The following is a 16,744-nucleotide window of genomic DNA, read 5'->3' as shown; positions in this document are numbered from 1 at the left end:
TATTCCTGGTCTTGATGACCACATCATCCATGTAGGCTTCAACGTTCCGATGCAGCTGATCAGCAAAGTACATCTGGATTGCACGCTGATAGGTAGCTCCCGCGTTTTTCAACCCGAAGGACATAGTCTTGTAAGCATATGTCCCGTACGGGGTGATGAATATGGTCTTGATTTGATCTTCCTCCTTGAGCGCAATTTGGTGATAACCCGAATAACAATCAAGGAAACAGAGAAGCACACATCCCGCTGTCAAGTCGACGACTTGATCAATGCGTGATAGTCCAAAGTGATCCTTCGGACAATGCTTGTTGAGATTGGTGTAATCAACGCACATTCTCCATTCGTTATTCTTTTTCTTTACAAGAACGGGATTAGCTACCCACTCTGGATGGATTACTTCTTTAATGAATCCAGCCGCGAGGAGTTTAGCTATTTCCCGTTTGATTGCCTCATGCTTGTCGTGAGCAAACCTCCGCAGGCGTTGCTTTTTGGGCACAGTCTTTGGGTGTACATTCAGACTATGCTCGATCAGCTCCCTGGGCACCCCTAGCATATCTGCTAGTTTCCACGCGAATATGTCTCGGTTAGCCCGAAGGAAACTGACGAGCGCGAGTTCCTATTTCTCACCTAATCCCGCGCCGATGACGGCAGTCTTAGATGAGTCACCCTCCTGGAGCTGGATCGTCTTGAGGGCCACGTCGTCAGTCGACTGGATGCTTGACTTGCTGGCCTTTCTCGAAGGGATCTCCAGCCTGGACTGGGAGAGTTGCTGCGCGGCCGCGAGTACTTCCTCTGAAGCATCTGGCACATGAGTAGTCGAAGCATACTAGATCGCCTCTTGATTGCAATCATACGACTTCTTCAAGTCGCTTCGGACAGTAAGTACTCCACTTAGACCTAGCATCTTGAGAAGCAGATAAACATAATGTGGCACTGCCATGAATTTAGCGAGTGCCGGACGACCCAATATAGCATAATAAGAAGATTCGAAGTTAGCCACTTTGAATTTAATGAACTCGATGCGGTAGTTCTCCCTCATGCCGAAGGTGACAGGAAGAACTACCGTACCAAGTGGGTGCGCTGCGTTACCTGGGACGATGCCATAGAAGGGGGATTTGCTCGGAACCAGCATGCCCGTGAGATCCAGACCCATCTTCCTCAGAGTGCTAGCGAAGATGAGGTTGAGACCACTCCCACAGTCAATGAGCACCTTGGTGAGCCTGACCTCTGCCACCACTGGATCCAGGACCACGGGGAACTTGCTGGGCTCCGAGAAACTCATCCACTGATCATCGCAGGAGAACGAGATGGGGACCTCCATCCAACGGAGGGGCCATGGTACCGCCGGCTCGATGGACATGATCTCCCAGAGAAGCAGCTTTTGGTCCCACCTGGAGCCGAAGTCTCCATCTCCCCCGAAGATGACGTTGACGGTCTTCGAAGCATCCTGGAACTTCGTGTTGCACCCTTGGTCCTCTTGGACATCATCCTTGGGTTCCTTGTCTGCAGGCTTCTTGTTCTTCTTACCACCATCGGAGTTACTGAATATCCTCCGGAGGTGGTAACAGTCGATGGCCGCGTGATTGGCACTTGGGTGCCATGGGCATTTCTTTTGCAGGAGCTTCTCGAACTCCTCCTGTGTCGTCGACTTCTTGCCTCGCGAGGGATGATCCACAGCCGTGATGAGATCATCTGGCCTGGTTTAAAAGTCGACTTCAAACCCTACATTTTTGCTTTTGGGCCCATCTCCAATTGAGCACTGGTTTAAAAGTTACTAGAGCACGCTCGTCTTCTTCCTCGGGTCCCCGATCTCCTCTGTCTCTGCCCCGCGCGCGTGATCCACCGCCGCCGGCCGCTTCCCGAGCCTGCTGCAGACCTGTGCCGCCCTCCTCTCGCCCCACGTGTCGCCTTGCTGCCCTTCCCACCACCCGCGCCACCTCCGCTAGCCTCCCTTCGTCCTGCCACGTCGGGCCGCCGGTGCCGAGCGGCCGCCACGCGCACCTGAAGGGCATGCCGCGCTGCCCGCCGACCTGAGCCCAGCCCTGTGCCTGCTCTCCCTCTCCCTCCCTTCTATGGAGCCATGCTCTCCTATCTTCCCCGCTTGATTTCCTCTTCTTCCCCCTCGCGACCACCGAGCCAACCGCCGAGCTCCTCGCCGGATTCCTCCACGGCTGCTCCACCCCGCCCAAATTCTAGCACTTCAGTGCTTCCTCACCTCCTCCGCTTGCTCCCCGACCCACTCCGGTCAAGCTTCCGGCCTTCCCTAGCCAGAATTGCCCCGACCCCGTGCCGCTCCTCGCCGGAGACGCCCGAGGACCGCCTCACCGTCGACAACCCTCTTCCTCAACATCCTCAGCCAATTTGGGTATGGGAATCGCACCCTTACCTCTCCCCGGTGCTCTTGTGCACCTTGTTTGCCCGTGTACGCCGGCCCCTCGCCGGGAATGCCAGTACGCTGTCGCGGCCGCCGCCCCTCCTCGCCGCCGGCCGTGTTCCGCCCCTGCTCATCGAGCACATCCCCCCAACCAGCACCCCATGACCCGTAGATCATGTTGAGCCAGTCCATCCTCGCCGGTGACCTCGCCACCGGTGGGAACGTGCCGGAGCAGATCGGCCGGTCGCCATCAGGAGCTGGCAAGGGCACATATGCGAATATTTTTCCTGTTCTAAGGACCCATGTGCAAGGAACTAAGGACCCCCCTGTAAACGTTTTTGTTATTTCATGTGGGCAAGCTGCCGGCTTGTAACATTGATAGAAAATTGTAGGAAAATCCAAAAATTGCCAAACCGGTTTTGTTGGAAACTAGAATTCAAACTCTACAACTTTAATTAATGAAGTTTGGTTTGAAACTAAACACTTTTGAATCTATTTTAAACTTAAGGTAAAAGGGTATATTATGCATAACTTCTGCATACTAGCTTATTTTCTTGTGATTTTTAGTATGTAGCTTCTTTAGGTCATGTGTGAGCTAGTGAAAAAATTTCATGCTCAGTGCTATTTTGTAGTTTAAGTTCTTTTGAACTTGTGCAAATCAAATTTAAAAGGGTTTGAATTTAGTTAAGCATGTTCCTAAGACTTATTTGTTTAGATCTTTTTACCCTAACCTAATTTGATGATAATTAGTTCATAATTAAATTTCCAAAAATTTATAATTCTGATTGCTTGGGATTTGAATTTAAACTTGGAGTTTGAATTCAAATTCAAATATTTTAGTTTCTATTTGCAGAAAATTATAGGAAATTCACGATAAGCTTATTTATTAAAAATAAACTTATCCACAAAAATTCAAGGACAAAATCTTTATGGTTTTCAAAATAAAAATCAAACTGGTCGAATTACTTCAAAGTAATTCCATTAAAATGACATAACCTAAGTATAAATGGTAGTTTGAAACCCCACCCCCCCTGTTACATGAGTTTATGTTCATTAATTTGTTGGATTGCAACTTTATCATGAAATAAAATCTTTAACTCAAGCACGATCTCACTTAAATCATTGCATACCATGTAGAATCGACGACACTCGACGACGGAGACTACGAGCTAGTCCTGGAACAAGACCAAGGGTTTTCTGAAGACCCAACAAACGTTGCCGAGACTCTAGCTGAAGTCCCGAACCAAAGTTCGGAAGTCTCTGACACTCCTGCCCTCAACCCCACTCAAGAAGGCAAGCCCCGATGCATACCCCAGTATTTTAATTTATTACCATTTTACTTATATATATTATATATCTTGCATTACGTCTTGGAGTTGAAATGAAACCCTAGTTGCATAAATATTAGGAATACAATGTATTGTACCCGAGTCCTTATCGCATAGACGCTCTGCTAAATAGGACCGGTAAAAGTCGAGTGATTTCCTGTCACTCTCGCGATATAGGAGTTGCATGTTTACTATTCTGCAATCACTATAAGGATAATAGATAGGGTCATGTGCAGTATCATGACCTGAAGGTTTACCCTATCTATTTTGATAAAAGTTGTTAAGGTCGCAGTGTGTGGTAGTGGTGGCTAAGCGTTTGAAAGTACTAGCCACATGCCGCGAAATATGGTAAAGCGGCAAGTCTAGTAACCGATCGGCCCGGCAAGTGGACATACCTCCCACCACTCGTAATTTGGTTTTTCTCACGCACCGACGTGCGGAAGTACATTCCGCACAGCGGACAGGAGTACGGTCATGTAGTCACGCTACAGACGTATGTCCTGCACAATTGGTGTGCGTACGGTCCTACAGTCGCTTGTGGTGGCCCTGTTCCACAACCCGGAAGGAAAGGCAAACGGTTGCTTTGGAACGACCCTTTGGTGTTCCAAGCGTGTGAGTTAGGTTTGCTTTGCAAGGTTTGAAATTCGATTCAGAATTGTCCGTCTCTCATGGAAATTGAGACTGCTTATTCCTTCTACCACATAGAGTAAAAAGTGTAACTATTAATGGAATTATCTTGATGAAAATTAATCTCAACCTTGCTTGCTTAGTGTAGGTGCTTACCTAGAATGGATAATCAACTATAATTTGAAAGCTAAAATTTGAAAATAGATCATACTCTTTGTTGCTTTTCAGCTGAAAATAAACCCAGAACCTTTGCAATGCCTTCATAAGTCTAGTTACCTGGCTAAGTATACCACGAAGCGGGTAAGTCTTGCCGAGTATTAGTATACTCAGTCTTGCTAGTAAATTTTTTAGGTATGACTTTCGAGAACCCCACGGATAACCCTGCATGGCCAACTTCTGTTCCTTTTGGCTGGTCCGTGGAGTGGGATCCGTCCCCGGCTGGCAGTGACCCTCCTGAGTGACACCAAGCTTTGGGCTAAGTACGGTGTCAACCTTCGCGACTTGTATAGTCGCGAACTTATTTTCTTTCCACTGTGAACTTGGACAAGCTATGTAGCTTGTCGTTGTAAATGCTATTTGTATAAGTTTACATTAAATTTGAACAGGGTTTGTAATAATATTTACGTTTTTGTAAATTAAAAGTTGATGAGCTGTACTATGATTGTAAACTCGCCTTCTTGCGAGGTAAACCTGCTTCGATCCTATTGAACCATGGTTGTATCGAGCGGAGACCCGACAGACCAATGGGTTGTTCCGTTTGAAGTGTGTTGAGTTATTATCGGCTGTATAGCGATGACTAGCGCACTTGAGCCGGAATAATTCAAGCGGTTCTGCCACAGTCCAGTGGGTATCTTTCGCTTCTTCTCAGCCCTATGGGCTGAAATACAATCTTCCTGAGTAATCGCCATATTGACCAGCTCATTAAAAGTATTAGTCTTAACAAGATTCAATCGTTCCTTGAGCTTGGTATTCAGGCCACGACAGAAACACTCATTTCTTGGCATCGGTATTTGCATGATAGTCCGCATACTGACACAGGTGATTGAAAGCATGTGCGTGCTGCATCACGGTGCAGGTTCCCTGGGTAAGAGCTAAGAATTCATTTAGCTTCCACTCAATCAGTCCTTCAGGAATATGATGCGCCCTAAAGGCGGTTCGGAACTCTTCCCACGTGATCACATGTCCTTCTGGCTGCATGGCATAATAATGATCCCACCAAATGCGGGCAGTGCCGCAAAGCTGTTGTGCTGCGAAAAGTGCTTTATTTGCTTCTGAACATGGTACGAATAGTAGCACAAACTTGGACTCAATAGTACGAGCCATGCATCGGCATCGAGAGGCTCTTCAGTCTTGTGGAACAGTGGGGGCTAGGTATTGAAGAAGTCCTGATAACCAGCAGATGGGGGTTCATCCTAACCTCGAGGCTGGTGATGGAATTGGTTCATCTGTGCCTGTACTAGCTGATTAAGTAGTTCAGTTTACCGTGCCATCACTTCTACTAGATTTGGCCGTGCTGGGGCGATTGTTGGGAACCGCTAGCCTGGTCCGGCCTGAAACCTTCAGGGGTTCCACGCATAGCGCCAACCATCTGAAGAATGGAAGATATCCATTAGAAATCACCAATACTTGCTTCCATTTTCAGAAATATACCGCACAAAAATAAAACATATGGAGATGGTGCAATAGATTGATAGCTCAAAAGTTAACCTAACGGGAACTCGAGTTTATGGATCATAACTGGTGGTCTTTATGTTACATCTTGGAAATCTACGAATTACCATCAAACCATAACTACACCTACCACATATCATACAAAGAGTTAACATACGTTACGTCTGCAACGTATTCACGGGGGTACCGTATGAAACGGGGGTATGAGCAGCGATCACCATACCCTGTGCCTAACCATATACTCCCAATATGATCAACTAATTGTTGATATATTAGCAGCATATCAAGTAAGCCACTGCTTGAGAAACAGCGTTCGATTCGCATCACTGACAGGAAGGCTAATCTCTCTCAGTTGGCTGAGGATCCTTACCCTCTTACCTTATCGTCGAATTAGTCATTACAGAATATAAGGTGGATTGTGCTCGAAAGTAAGTTTTATACAGAAATATAGTGCTGGAAGTTAGAGTAGTACCATATATATATATATTAGTAGCCACCTGACAACTCCCATATAAACCCTTAGGGCTTTACGATCTAAGCACAAACCTTAACGAGTCCAACGTAATTTGTAAACTCTTTTGTTAAACAAATTTTTATTCTAAAAATATTTTTAAGAGCTGCTGCAATCTGTAAGCATAAACCTACAGCTCTGATACCAGCTGTGGCAGAACCGCCTGAATTATTCCGGTTCAAGTGCACAGACGATCGCTATACAGGTGACAGGATCTCATCGTACTTCAAACGGAACAACTCATTGGTCTGTCGGGTCACCGCCCGATTCAACCACGGTTACACAGGATCGACGTAGGTTTACCTCGCACAAAGGCGAGTCCAGACTTACAACAGCTCACAACTTTTACACCACAGGATAATTAAACATTATTACACAGAGGTTTTGTTTTACCCTAACTAATACAAATTTATACAAGTGTTATTTGAAACTTTAAGTTTAACAGACAGCATTCAGAGTTAGCAGCGGAAAAACAACGCGACTACATATGTCGCAGCGGTAGGCACCATACTTAGCCCCAAGCATGGCGTCATTCCGATGGGTCATTGCCGGCTGGGGACGGATCCCATTCCACGGACCAGCCAAGCGGAACAGAATAGGGCCAAGGAGAACTAGCCACAGAGTCCTCGAATGGCATACCTAAAAATCACATTACTAGCAAGGCTGAGTATACTGATACTCAGCAAGGCTTACCCGACATTTGAGTATACTTAGCCCATATCTAGACCATGATAGTTTGAACAGCTCTAGTTTTCTTTTGCTGAAAAGCAACAAAGAGTATGTCTTTCACTTTCATATTTTAGCTTTCAAATTCTAGTTTCTTTTAATCATTCTAGGTAAGCACCAATACTAGTCAAGCAAGGTAGATATTCAGCATACATCAAAATTATTCCATTACCTGTTACTGTTATTACTCTATGTGGTAGAAGTATCAAGTAGTCTCAATCTCCGCGAGAAACGGATGATTCTGAATCGAATTTCATAACCTTGCAAGGATCAACGCTCAGAAACTTTCCTTTCCGGGCAACCTTTCCCATCTTATTCCGGGGCATGGATCAGGGCCACCACAAGCGACTGCAGGACCATACGCACATCCAATGTGCAGGACGTGTGTCTACAGCACGGCTGTATGACCGTACTCCTGTCTGCTATGCAGAACATATTCCCACACGTTGGTGCGTGTGTGGAACAAGACCAAATTCGAGTGGTGGGGTAAATCCACTAGCCGGGCCAATCAGGTATTAGGCTTACCGCGTACCATATTTACAGTATGTGGCTAGTACTTTCAAACACTTGACCACCACTACCATACACTGCAGCCTTATCAAACTTAAACCAACACAGACGGGTACCATTCCAATTCATGGTGCTGCACATAATCCTGTCCGTGATCCTTATAGTGATTGCAAAATAGTAAACAACCAACTCTTATATCGCGCGAGTGATAGGAAATCACTCGACTTCTGCTGGTCCTATTAGCAGAGCATCTATTCGGTAAGGACTCGGACAAACATTACATAGGTTCCTAGGTTTCATGCAACTAGAGTTTCATATCAACTCCTAACACTTAATGCACAAGATAGATATATAGTAATATAAGTGCATAATCTAAAATACTGGGTTATGCACCGGGGCTTGCCTTCGTGGGTGGGGCTGGGGTTAGGAATGTCAATTACTTCCGAACTTTGGTTCGGGGCTTCAGTAAGACCTTCGGCGACGTTCGCTTGGTCTTCAGAAATACCCTGCTCGGGTTCCTAGACCAACTCGTAGGTTCCGTCTTCAAGAGTCGTCAATTCTACATGATATGCAATGATTTGAATTAAGTGATTATTCAGTTAATAACTTTCCTTCACGATAAAGTTGCAATCCAACAATTCACAGCCAAAGCATCCCAAAACAAGGATTGGAATCCCAAGAATTTCAACCTACTTATGGTATATTAAACCAATTGGCTCTACTAGCATCATAATTAATTTCTATAGCTTCAAGCATAGGAGTACTAAGGTTAGGAATTTAATTACACATACCTGAAGCTATTACAAGACTTCTATTAATTTTTCATATTTTTAAACATAACAGAATAGAAGTAAAAAAAATGCACAAATTCAAACTTAAGATAACAAGTTTTATTTTTAGTTTGAAAACTATGGAGGTTCTAGCCTTGAATTTTGATAAATGGGTTTACCTCTATCTGATGAGCTCGCTATAAATTTTTCATAAATTGTTGAAAGGAGAAGCTAAGTTATTTGAATTAAATTCAAATGTTAAGTTTAAATCAAATCCTTAGGAAAATAGTGCTATAAAATTACTCAAAATTTACTATGCATTATTCAACATTAGAACAACACATGGTAAAAAGATCTAAGTATAAAAGCATGAGTAGCATGCTTGAATAAAATTTACTTTACTTCAAACCTACTTTGCACAAGTTTAAATTGGTTCAAGTTAGAGTACAGTGTTGGTGATGAAATTTGCACACAAGTTCACCTATATCATATACAAGTTGCATACCAAAAATCACATGAAATAAAGCTAGCATGCAAGAGATACATACAAGATTCCCTTTTGTTAAACTCTAAAATAACACATAAAGCATTAAGTTTCAAACTAAACTTTAGAGCATAACAGAACTGGTTTGACAATTTTTTGATTTTTCTATGATTTTCTACAGATTTTCAAAGTTGGCTGATTTGAATTGAGGGGGTACTAATATTTTGCAGAGAGGACCCTAGAAAGAAATGAAAGCTTGCAATTGGGTCCGTGGCCGGTTTGAACCGAGGGACATCATGGCAGAGATCAAATCCCGGCGAGGAGGACCACCGGCGGTGTGGCAGAACCAACCTGAATTACACCGGCTCAAGTACGCGAGTCCTCACCGGAGGGCTACCTCGTACTTCAAACGGTATAATACTATTGGTCTGTCGAGTAACGTCCCGATAAACCTCCGAACGCAGGATCCAACAAGGTACCTCACACGAAGGTGAGTCCAGAGATATAATGCCAATATATTTTACACCACAAGCAGTTATATTACAAAAATATACAAAGTATCATTAGCTCCCACTGAGGAGAGATTATTACAAAATAGGTTTAAGTTTTCAATCAAAGCAGCGGAGTTTGAAAAGTGTAGACATTGTACACGTTGTTATTACAGATATTATGCAGGCCCTGGCATAATATCACTCAGCGGAATCTGTGTTGGCCGGGGACGGATCCCATTCCACGGACCAACCATCAGGCAAGGGGTAGGGCCACGGTGTAATGAACGCTGGCTCATCAGGAGGATTACCTGAAGTAGATCAATAAAAGCAAGGCTGAGTATACTAATACTCAGCAAGACTTACCTGCTCATGGTATACTTAGCCATGTAACTAGACTTATGCAGGCTTTTCGGGTTTTGGGTAAGGTTTTTAGCTGAAAAGCAACAAAGAGTAGATCCTTAGTTTCAACTTTTAACTTTCAGGTTCTAGTTGATTAACCAGTCTAGGTGAGCACCTATAATTACTCAAATCATGGTAGAATCTCTAATCAAACATCAGTTTCATAATCACAAAGTTGCTCTTGTTACTCTATGTGATAAAGGGGGTAAGCAGTCTCATTCATCGTGAGAGGCGGACGATTCTGAATCGAGATTCAACCCTTGCAAGGTAAACCGCTTACCATATTTCACGGCATGTGGCTAGTACTTTCAAACGCTTAACCACCGCTACCACACACTGCGACCTTATCAAATTCCACAACACAGACGGGGTATCATTACAACCATGATACCTCACAAACTCCCGTCCGGCATCCTTATAGTGGTAACAGGAATGTAAACATTACAATTCCTAAGTCGCGCGAGTGATAGGAAATCACTCGACTTCTACCGGTCCTATAAGCAGAGCAACTATTCGAACTCAAGTGCTAGTGTTCAATACATAGGTTCCTGGAATTATGCAACTAAAGTTTCCAAACAACTCCTAAAAACTTAATGCATACAGATATATATAAATAATATAGGTTGCAGTGTAATAAAGTAGGGGTTATGTCCGGGGCTTGCCTTCGCTGGTGGGGTTGGGGTTAGTCAAATTAATATCTTCCGAACCGGGGTTCGGGGCTTCAGAGAATTCCGCGACGAGACTTCCGGGGTCTTCAGAACAAACTCCTTCTGGTTCCGGAATCAGCTGATAATCCCCGTCAGCGAGAGTGGTCGAGTCTATATGAGATGCAAAGTTACAAGTTATGAAATGCATATACTTTTATGTTATTTCACAATAAAATTGCAATCCAAACAAAAGAACATTATATTACGACAATAATCTAACTACCCTGCACTGGGCAGCCATTTATCGAGTATTAACTAAACTAACTAGTCTCGTTAGGCAACGGGGTGGGTTACCCTAAACATCCGATTAACTATAATAGGTAGCATATCAGATTACTATAAGCAACACTAAATACACTTAACAAACTCTATATATTTTATTAGCTAAACATTGTAATTAATCTTAGGTTATTACTTAATTATGGTTAACTTGGATTAATTAACCAAATCTTAAATTAAGAAAAATAATTAATACTTATGAAAATTATCATAGGTGGGTTTTATTGAAATTTTACTCTAAAAGGAACTAAGCCACAAAATTAAACAAGATTATAATTGGAAATTCAAAATATAATTATAGCTGGAGTTTTACACTAAAACTAGGGTTCAAAATTTAAGAACATCATGAATTACTCAAGACTAATATTCCAGAAAAGTTTCATAATTTTTCATGCATAATAATTATTATTTATGAATTACCTTTGAATTTAAGCTTGAAACTTATAACTCAAGTTATATTAGGTTTCTAATTCTCAAATTTTTATCTTAGATTACTCCTATTGTAACAAAGCTAAGATAAAGTTTTCAGCCCTAAATATGAAGGAACAGATTTGGAATTAAATTAAGTAACTTTTATCAACATATAACAAAAAGTACTTGAAATCTAAGCAAATGAACAGTAAAGTACTCGAACTTTTTACACATAGCTATAAATAGCACATACAATCTAGGTTCCAAATTTCAGCTTTAACACATACCTACAACATGAGATACAATTAAAACACTTATTTTCTAATATTTAATCTACATCAGAAAATATACACCTACAGCTCAAACTTCCTAAACAAAAGTAGTCGAATTTGACTTAAGGATTCCAACAAAATTTAGTTTGTATTTTTATAATTTTTCCTCGAATAAATACAGAATTTCTAAGTTGACAACCTAATTTACACAAAGGGGTCCTTCGGTACTATTCCTCTGAGTCTATGGTTGTGCACATAACCCCCTGAACTTTTGACTCTTCTAACCCGAGGTCCTTGGCTATGAACCAGAGCAGAGCAAGGCCGGGGCGGCCGTGTTCCGGCGACGGCGGCCACCGGCGGCGAGGTCTAAGGGCAGGGGAAGACTCAGGGGCTTACGGTGGTTCTGTGGCACCACTTGTCGAGGGTTGGGGTGACCGGAAAGATGGAGCTCGACTAGAACCCGAGATGGTGGCGGCGAGGTCTCCGTCGATGGTGAGGTTCCGGCGATCAATGTCGGCAAAGGACCTGCGCACGAGAACCAGTGAGTCACGGGGAACGTGTAGGTACAACCAATTGGAAGGATTCGTGTCGGATTTGAAATGACCGACAGAGACAGTAGCGACGGTGGTGAAGAAGAACGCCGGCGATCGTCGGGAGGGAGATGTGCTGGACTAGAGGGTCAATGGATGGGTCGGGAAGCTTCACAGGGGTGATGTAGTGCTGGCTAGGGTATCGTGGTGGTGTGGAAAGGCTCGGAGCGAGCTGCCCACGGTGAGGCCGAAGGTGGCGGCGGCGGCGCTTCGTCGGAGACGAAGCTCCAGTTGCAATTGGAGGACAACGAGTGGTCGAGGAGCACCAGTGAACTCCGGGAAAACTTGTGCACAGGTTGATTGGGGCGGAGATGGTCTGGTGTGGGCTGCCCACGGGCGTGCCGTGCGCGGCCGGAGTTAAAGGAGATGGCGGCGGAGGAATGTGGGTCGAACGCTCGGGATTGGGCTCTGGAGCTGGAGGAATAGAGTGTGGGTGTCAAGAGAATGCTATTGCGCACGGGAGACAGGGAATTAAGGCGCTGCGGCGAGCTCTCCACGGCGGTGAGGAGGTGGCGGCCGGAGGAGGCTCGGGGTCGTCGTGGCGCGCGCGCGAGAAGCCACCAGGGGAGAGGAAAGAGGTCGGGATCGAGAGGGGATGACGCGTGGGCATGTGTAGCAGCTGGAGGTGGAGCTCGGGGGCCTGTGCCGGCGGTGAGCGGCGGTGGCAGGAGCAGAGGGCAGAGAGGGAAGCAGCGGTGGCAGAGGAAGACGAAGCAGGGAGGTGTCAGGGGGACTTGTTTGTGATTTCCAAAAAGTTCAGGGACCCCTCTAAAAACTAAAATTTCTCACTGCTACAAAGGTCAAATGAGAAAATGGTCAACATGAAAGTTGTAGAGTTTTTCAAACTCTACAACATTGTTTTAGGGCTTAGGTTCAGAAACTCAAAGTTTACAACTCTTTAGATTACATTTTGAAACAAGATGGAATTTAAGTTAAATTTGTCTTTGCCCACCTAAAATGGATCAAATTTTGGGCATGATTACAAATTTTCTGACCTGTCATGATTACTTGTATTTTTTACACCTTAACCCTTAAGTAAATTTGAATTTGACTTTTATATTCCAACCATTTCATATGTAACCCTTATATTTGTGTTAATTACACATAGGCCCTTGGTTTCATACAAAATCTATTTCTTTTAGGTTATAACTTAATATTTGTACTTTTCTTCTCTATAGTCATTTGAATTTGACATTTAAGAGCATTTTCACGCAATTGCACATAGGAACTTATAAAAATCTATAATTTACAATTACACCCCTAGTCTTCTGTACAACTCATAACATACATACAATACATTCAAACTTACTATCTAGTTGTCTAACTACCTGGATATTACAGCCTTCCCCCCTTAAAAAGAATCTCGTCCCGAGATTCCGAAGCTGAACAGAAATGGATGATTAGATTTGGGGATTGGCTTGCAGGAACTCTGGGAAATTCCGTTGAAGATAGGACTCTGTTTCCCAAGTCGCTTCTTCCTCGGTGTGATGATCCCATAAGATCTTGTACATTTTAACTGCCCTTCTTCTGGTGAACCTTTCCTTAGTATCCAGGATTCGAAGAGGTTGTTCAATGTACGATAGATCGGGTTCAATCTCAATGGCACATGTCTCAACGATTTCCATGGGTACTTTGACACACTTCTTTAGTTGAGAGACATGGAAGACATCGTGAATAGCCGCCCATTGAGATGGAAGACGAAGTTTGTAAGCCACTGGGCCACAAACATTAAGAATTTCAAAGGGTCCGACATACCGGGGTGCTAATTTCCCTTTTATGCCGAAACGTTGGACACCTTTGATAGGAGATACTCGGAGATAGACAAAATCTCCTTTTTGGAATTGTAGAGGTTTCCTCCTCTTATCTGCATAGCTCTTCTGTCTGGACTGAGCGGTTTTAAGATTAGACTGAATAACCTTAACCTTATCTTCAGCTTCCACGACTAGGTCTGGTCCGAAGATTTTGCGTTCACCGGTCTCTGACCAACTCAAAGGAGTTCGGCATCTGCGGCCATATAATGCTTCAAAAGGAGCCATTTGAAGACTAGCTTGATAACTGTTGTTATAAGAGAATTCAGCTAGAGCAAGGCACTTGTCCCAACTTGTACCATAGTGAATAATACAAGCTCGGAGCATGTCTTCAAGGATTTGGTTGACTCGCTCAGTCTGCCCATCAGTCTGGGGATGATACGTAGAGCTTCAAATCAATTTGGTTCCTAGAGCTGATTGCAATTGCTCCCAAAACCGTGCAATAAATTGGGGCCCTCGATCAGAGATGATGGTTTTTGGAACCCCATGCAATCGAACGATTTATTCCAGATAGACTTCGGCATACTTCTTAGCAGAGTAAGTGGTATGCACAGGAAGAAAATGAGCTGTTTTTGTGAGTCTATCAATGATTACCCATATGGAGTCATGCTTTTGAGATGTGTTGGGAAGACCGACAATGAAATCCATGCTAATGTCTTCATATTTCCATGACGGAATGGGTAATGGCTGAAGTGTACCAGAAGCTTTTAAGTGGCTAGCTTTGACTCTCTGGCAAGTGTCACACTCAGATACATATTTGGCAATTTCTCTTTTCATTCTGGTCCACCAAAAATGATGTCGTAGGTCTTGATACATCTTGGTGCTACCAGGATGAATAGAGAATTTGGACAAATGTGCTTCATCAAGGATTTGCTTACGAAGTGGATGATCTTTAGGCACAACAATGCGATTGTTGAACCATAGGACTCCTTGATGATCAGTGTGAAAACACTTATATTTGGCTTCTCCCTGGGATAACTTTGATTTGATGATTTTGATACCCTCATCATGTAGTTGCGACATGATGATTTTATCTCGGAGAGTAGACTCAATAGATAGCAGATTCAGACTACCTTGAGGAATGATCTCTAAATTGAGTTTTCTCATCTGATGGCAAAGAGTGTCACTAAAGGTGGATATGGTTAAACAGTGACAATGTGACTTGCGTCTAAGTGCATCCGCAACCACATTAGCTTTGCCCGGATGATAGTGTACCTCAAGGTCATAATCTTTGATTAATTCCAACCAACGCCTTTGCCTCATATTTAGGTCAGCTTGGGTAAAAATATACTTGAGGCTCTTATGGTCAGTGTAGATATTACACTTAGCGCCCATAAGATGATGTCTCCAGATCTTGAGGGCATGAACAACTGATGCTAATTCAAGATCATGCGTTGGATAGTTTTGCTCATGAGTCCGAAGTGCACTTGATGCATAGGCAATGACCCGATTGTTTTGCATAAGAACACAACCAAGGCCAATTCCAGAAGCATCGCAATAGACATCAAAAGATTGAGTGCTATCTGGCTGAGCTAGCACTGGAGCAGTTGTCAGAAGTTTTCTCAAGGTATGGAATGCTTCCTCACATTTTTCATTCCAGCAGAATCTAACTTCTTTCTTTAATAGCTCAGTCATGGGTTTAGCTATTTTAGAAAAGTCTGGAATGAATCGGCGATAATATCCTGCCAATCCAAGAAAACTTCAAATTTGATGGACTGAAGTGGGAGGGTTCCAGTCCATAACTTCTTGAACTTTGGTTGGATCAACCGATATGCCTTCACTAGAGATAGTATGTCCCAAAAATTTCACACTATCCAGCCAGAATTCACATTTCGAGAATTTGGCATAAAGGCGATGATCACATAGTCGTTGAAGAACGACACGTAAATGATCAGCATGGTCTTCTTTGGTTTTGGAGTATATCAAAATGTCATCGATGAAGACCACGACGAATTTATCAAGTTCCGGCATAAATACGGAATTCATGAGATACATGAAATATGCCGGTGCATTAGTGAGTCCAAATGACATAACCAGATATTCATAAAGTCCATATCTGGTTGAGAAGGCCGTTTTCGGAATGTCACTAGGCCTGATTTTAATCTGATGATAACCAGAGCGTAAATCAATCTTAGAAAAGACCTTTGCTCCAGCTAGTTGATCGAACAAAATGTCAATGCGGGGAAGAGGATACTTATTTTTGATAGTAACCGCATTGAGTGGACGGTAATCGACACATAGCCTTAGGCTATCGTCTTTCTTCTTGACAAAGAGAGCAGAGCACCCCCAAGGTGAAGCACTTGGGCGTATATAACCCTTATCAAGAAGATCTTGGAGCTGAATCTTCAGTTCTGCTAATTCATTTGGAGGCATGCGATACGGCCTTTTTGAAATAGGAGCAGTACCAGGTTGAAGTTCAATGATGAACTTGATGTCTCTATCTGGTGGCATTCCAGGCAAATCGTCTGGAAAGACATCAGGGTATTCACATACTATAGGAATATCCTTGACTTTGATATCTGTGATAGCATAAGTACAAGGACGCAGACATTCTGGCTGGGGCAGATAAAGGGTGGTGATCCCATAGTAGGGTGAATCAATTTCAACAACTCGGTAAGATATGTCTAACCGTACTCGATGTTTAGTCATCCAATCGGTCCCAAGTATAATATCAATACCCTCCAAACTTAGTAAAACCAAATCAGTTTTGATCTCTTTACTACCCAGTTGAATTGGCACACTTTTAACTATTTGGTTGGAAGTAATATTTCCTCCAGGGGTAGAGA

Source organism: Panicum hallii, chromosome 7 (assembly GCF_002211085.1).
Source record: "Panicum hallii strain FIL2 chromosome 7, PHallii_v3.1, whole genome shotgun sequence".
In the NCBI taxonomy this organism is placed as follows: Eukaryota; Viridiplantae; Streptophyta; class Magnoliopsida; order Poales; family Poaceae; genus Panicum; species Panicum hallii.
This window is presented reverse-complemented; position numbering follows the sequence as displayed.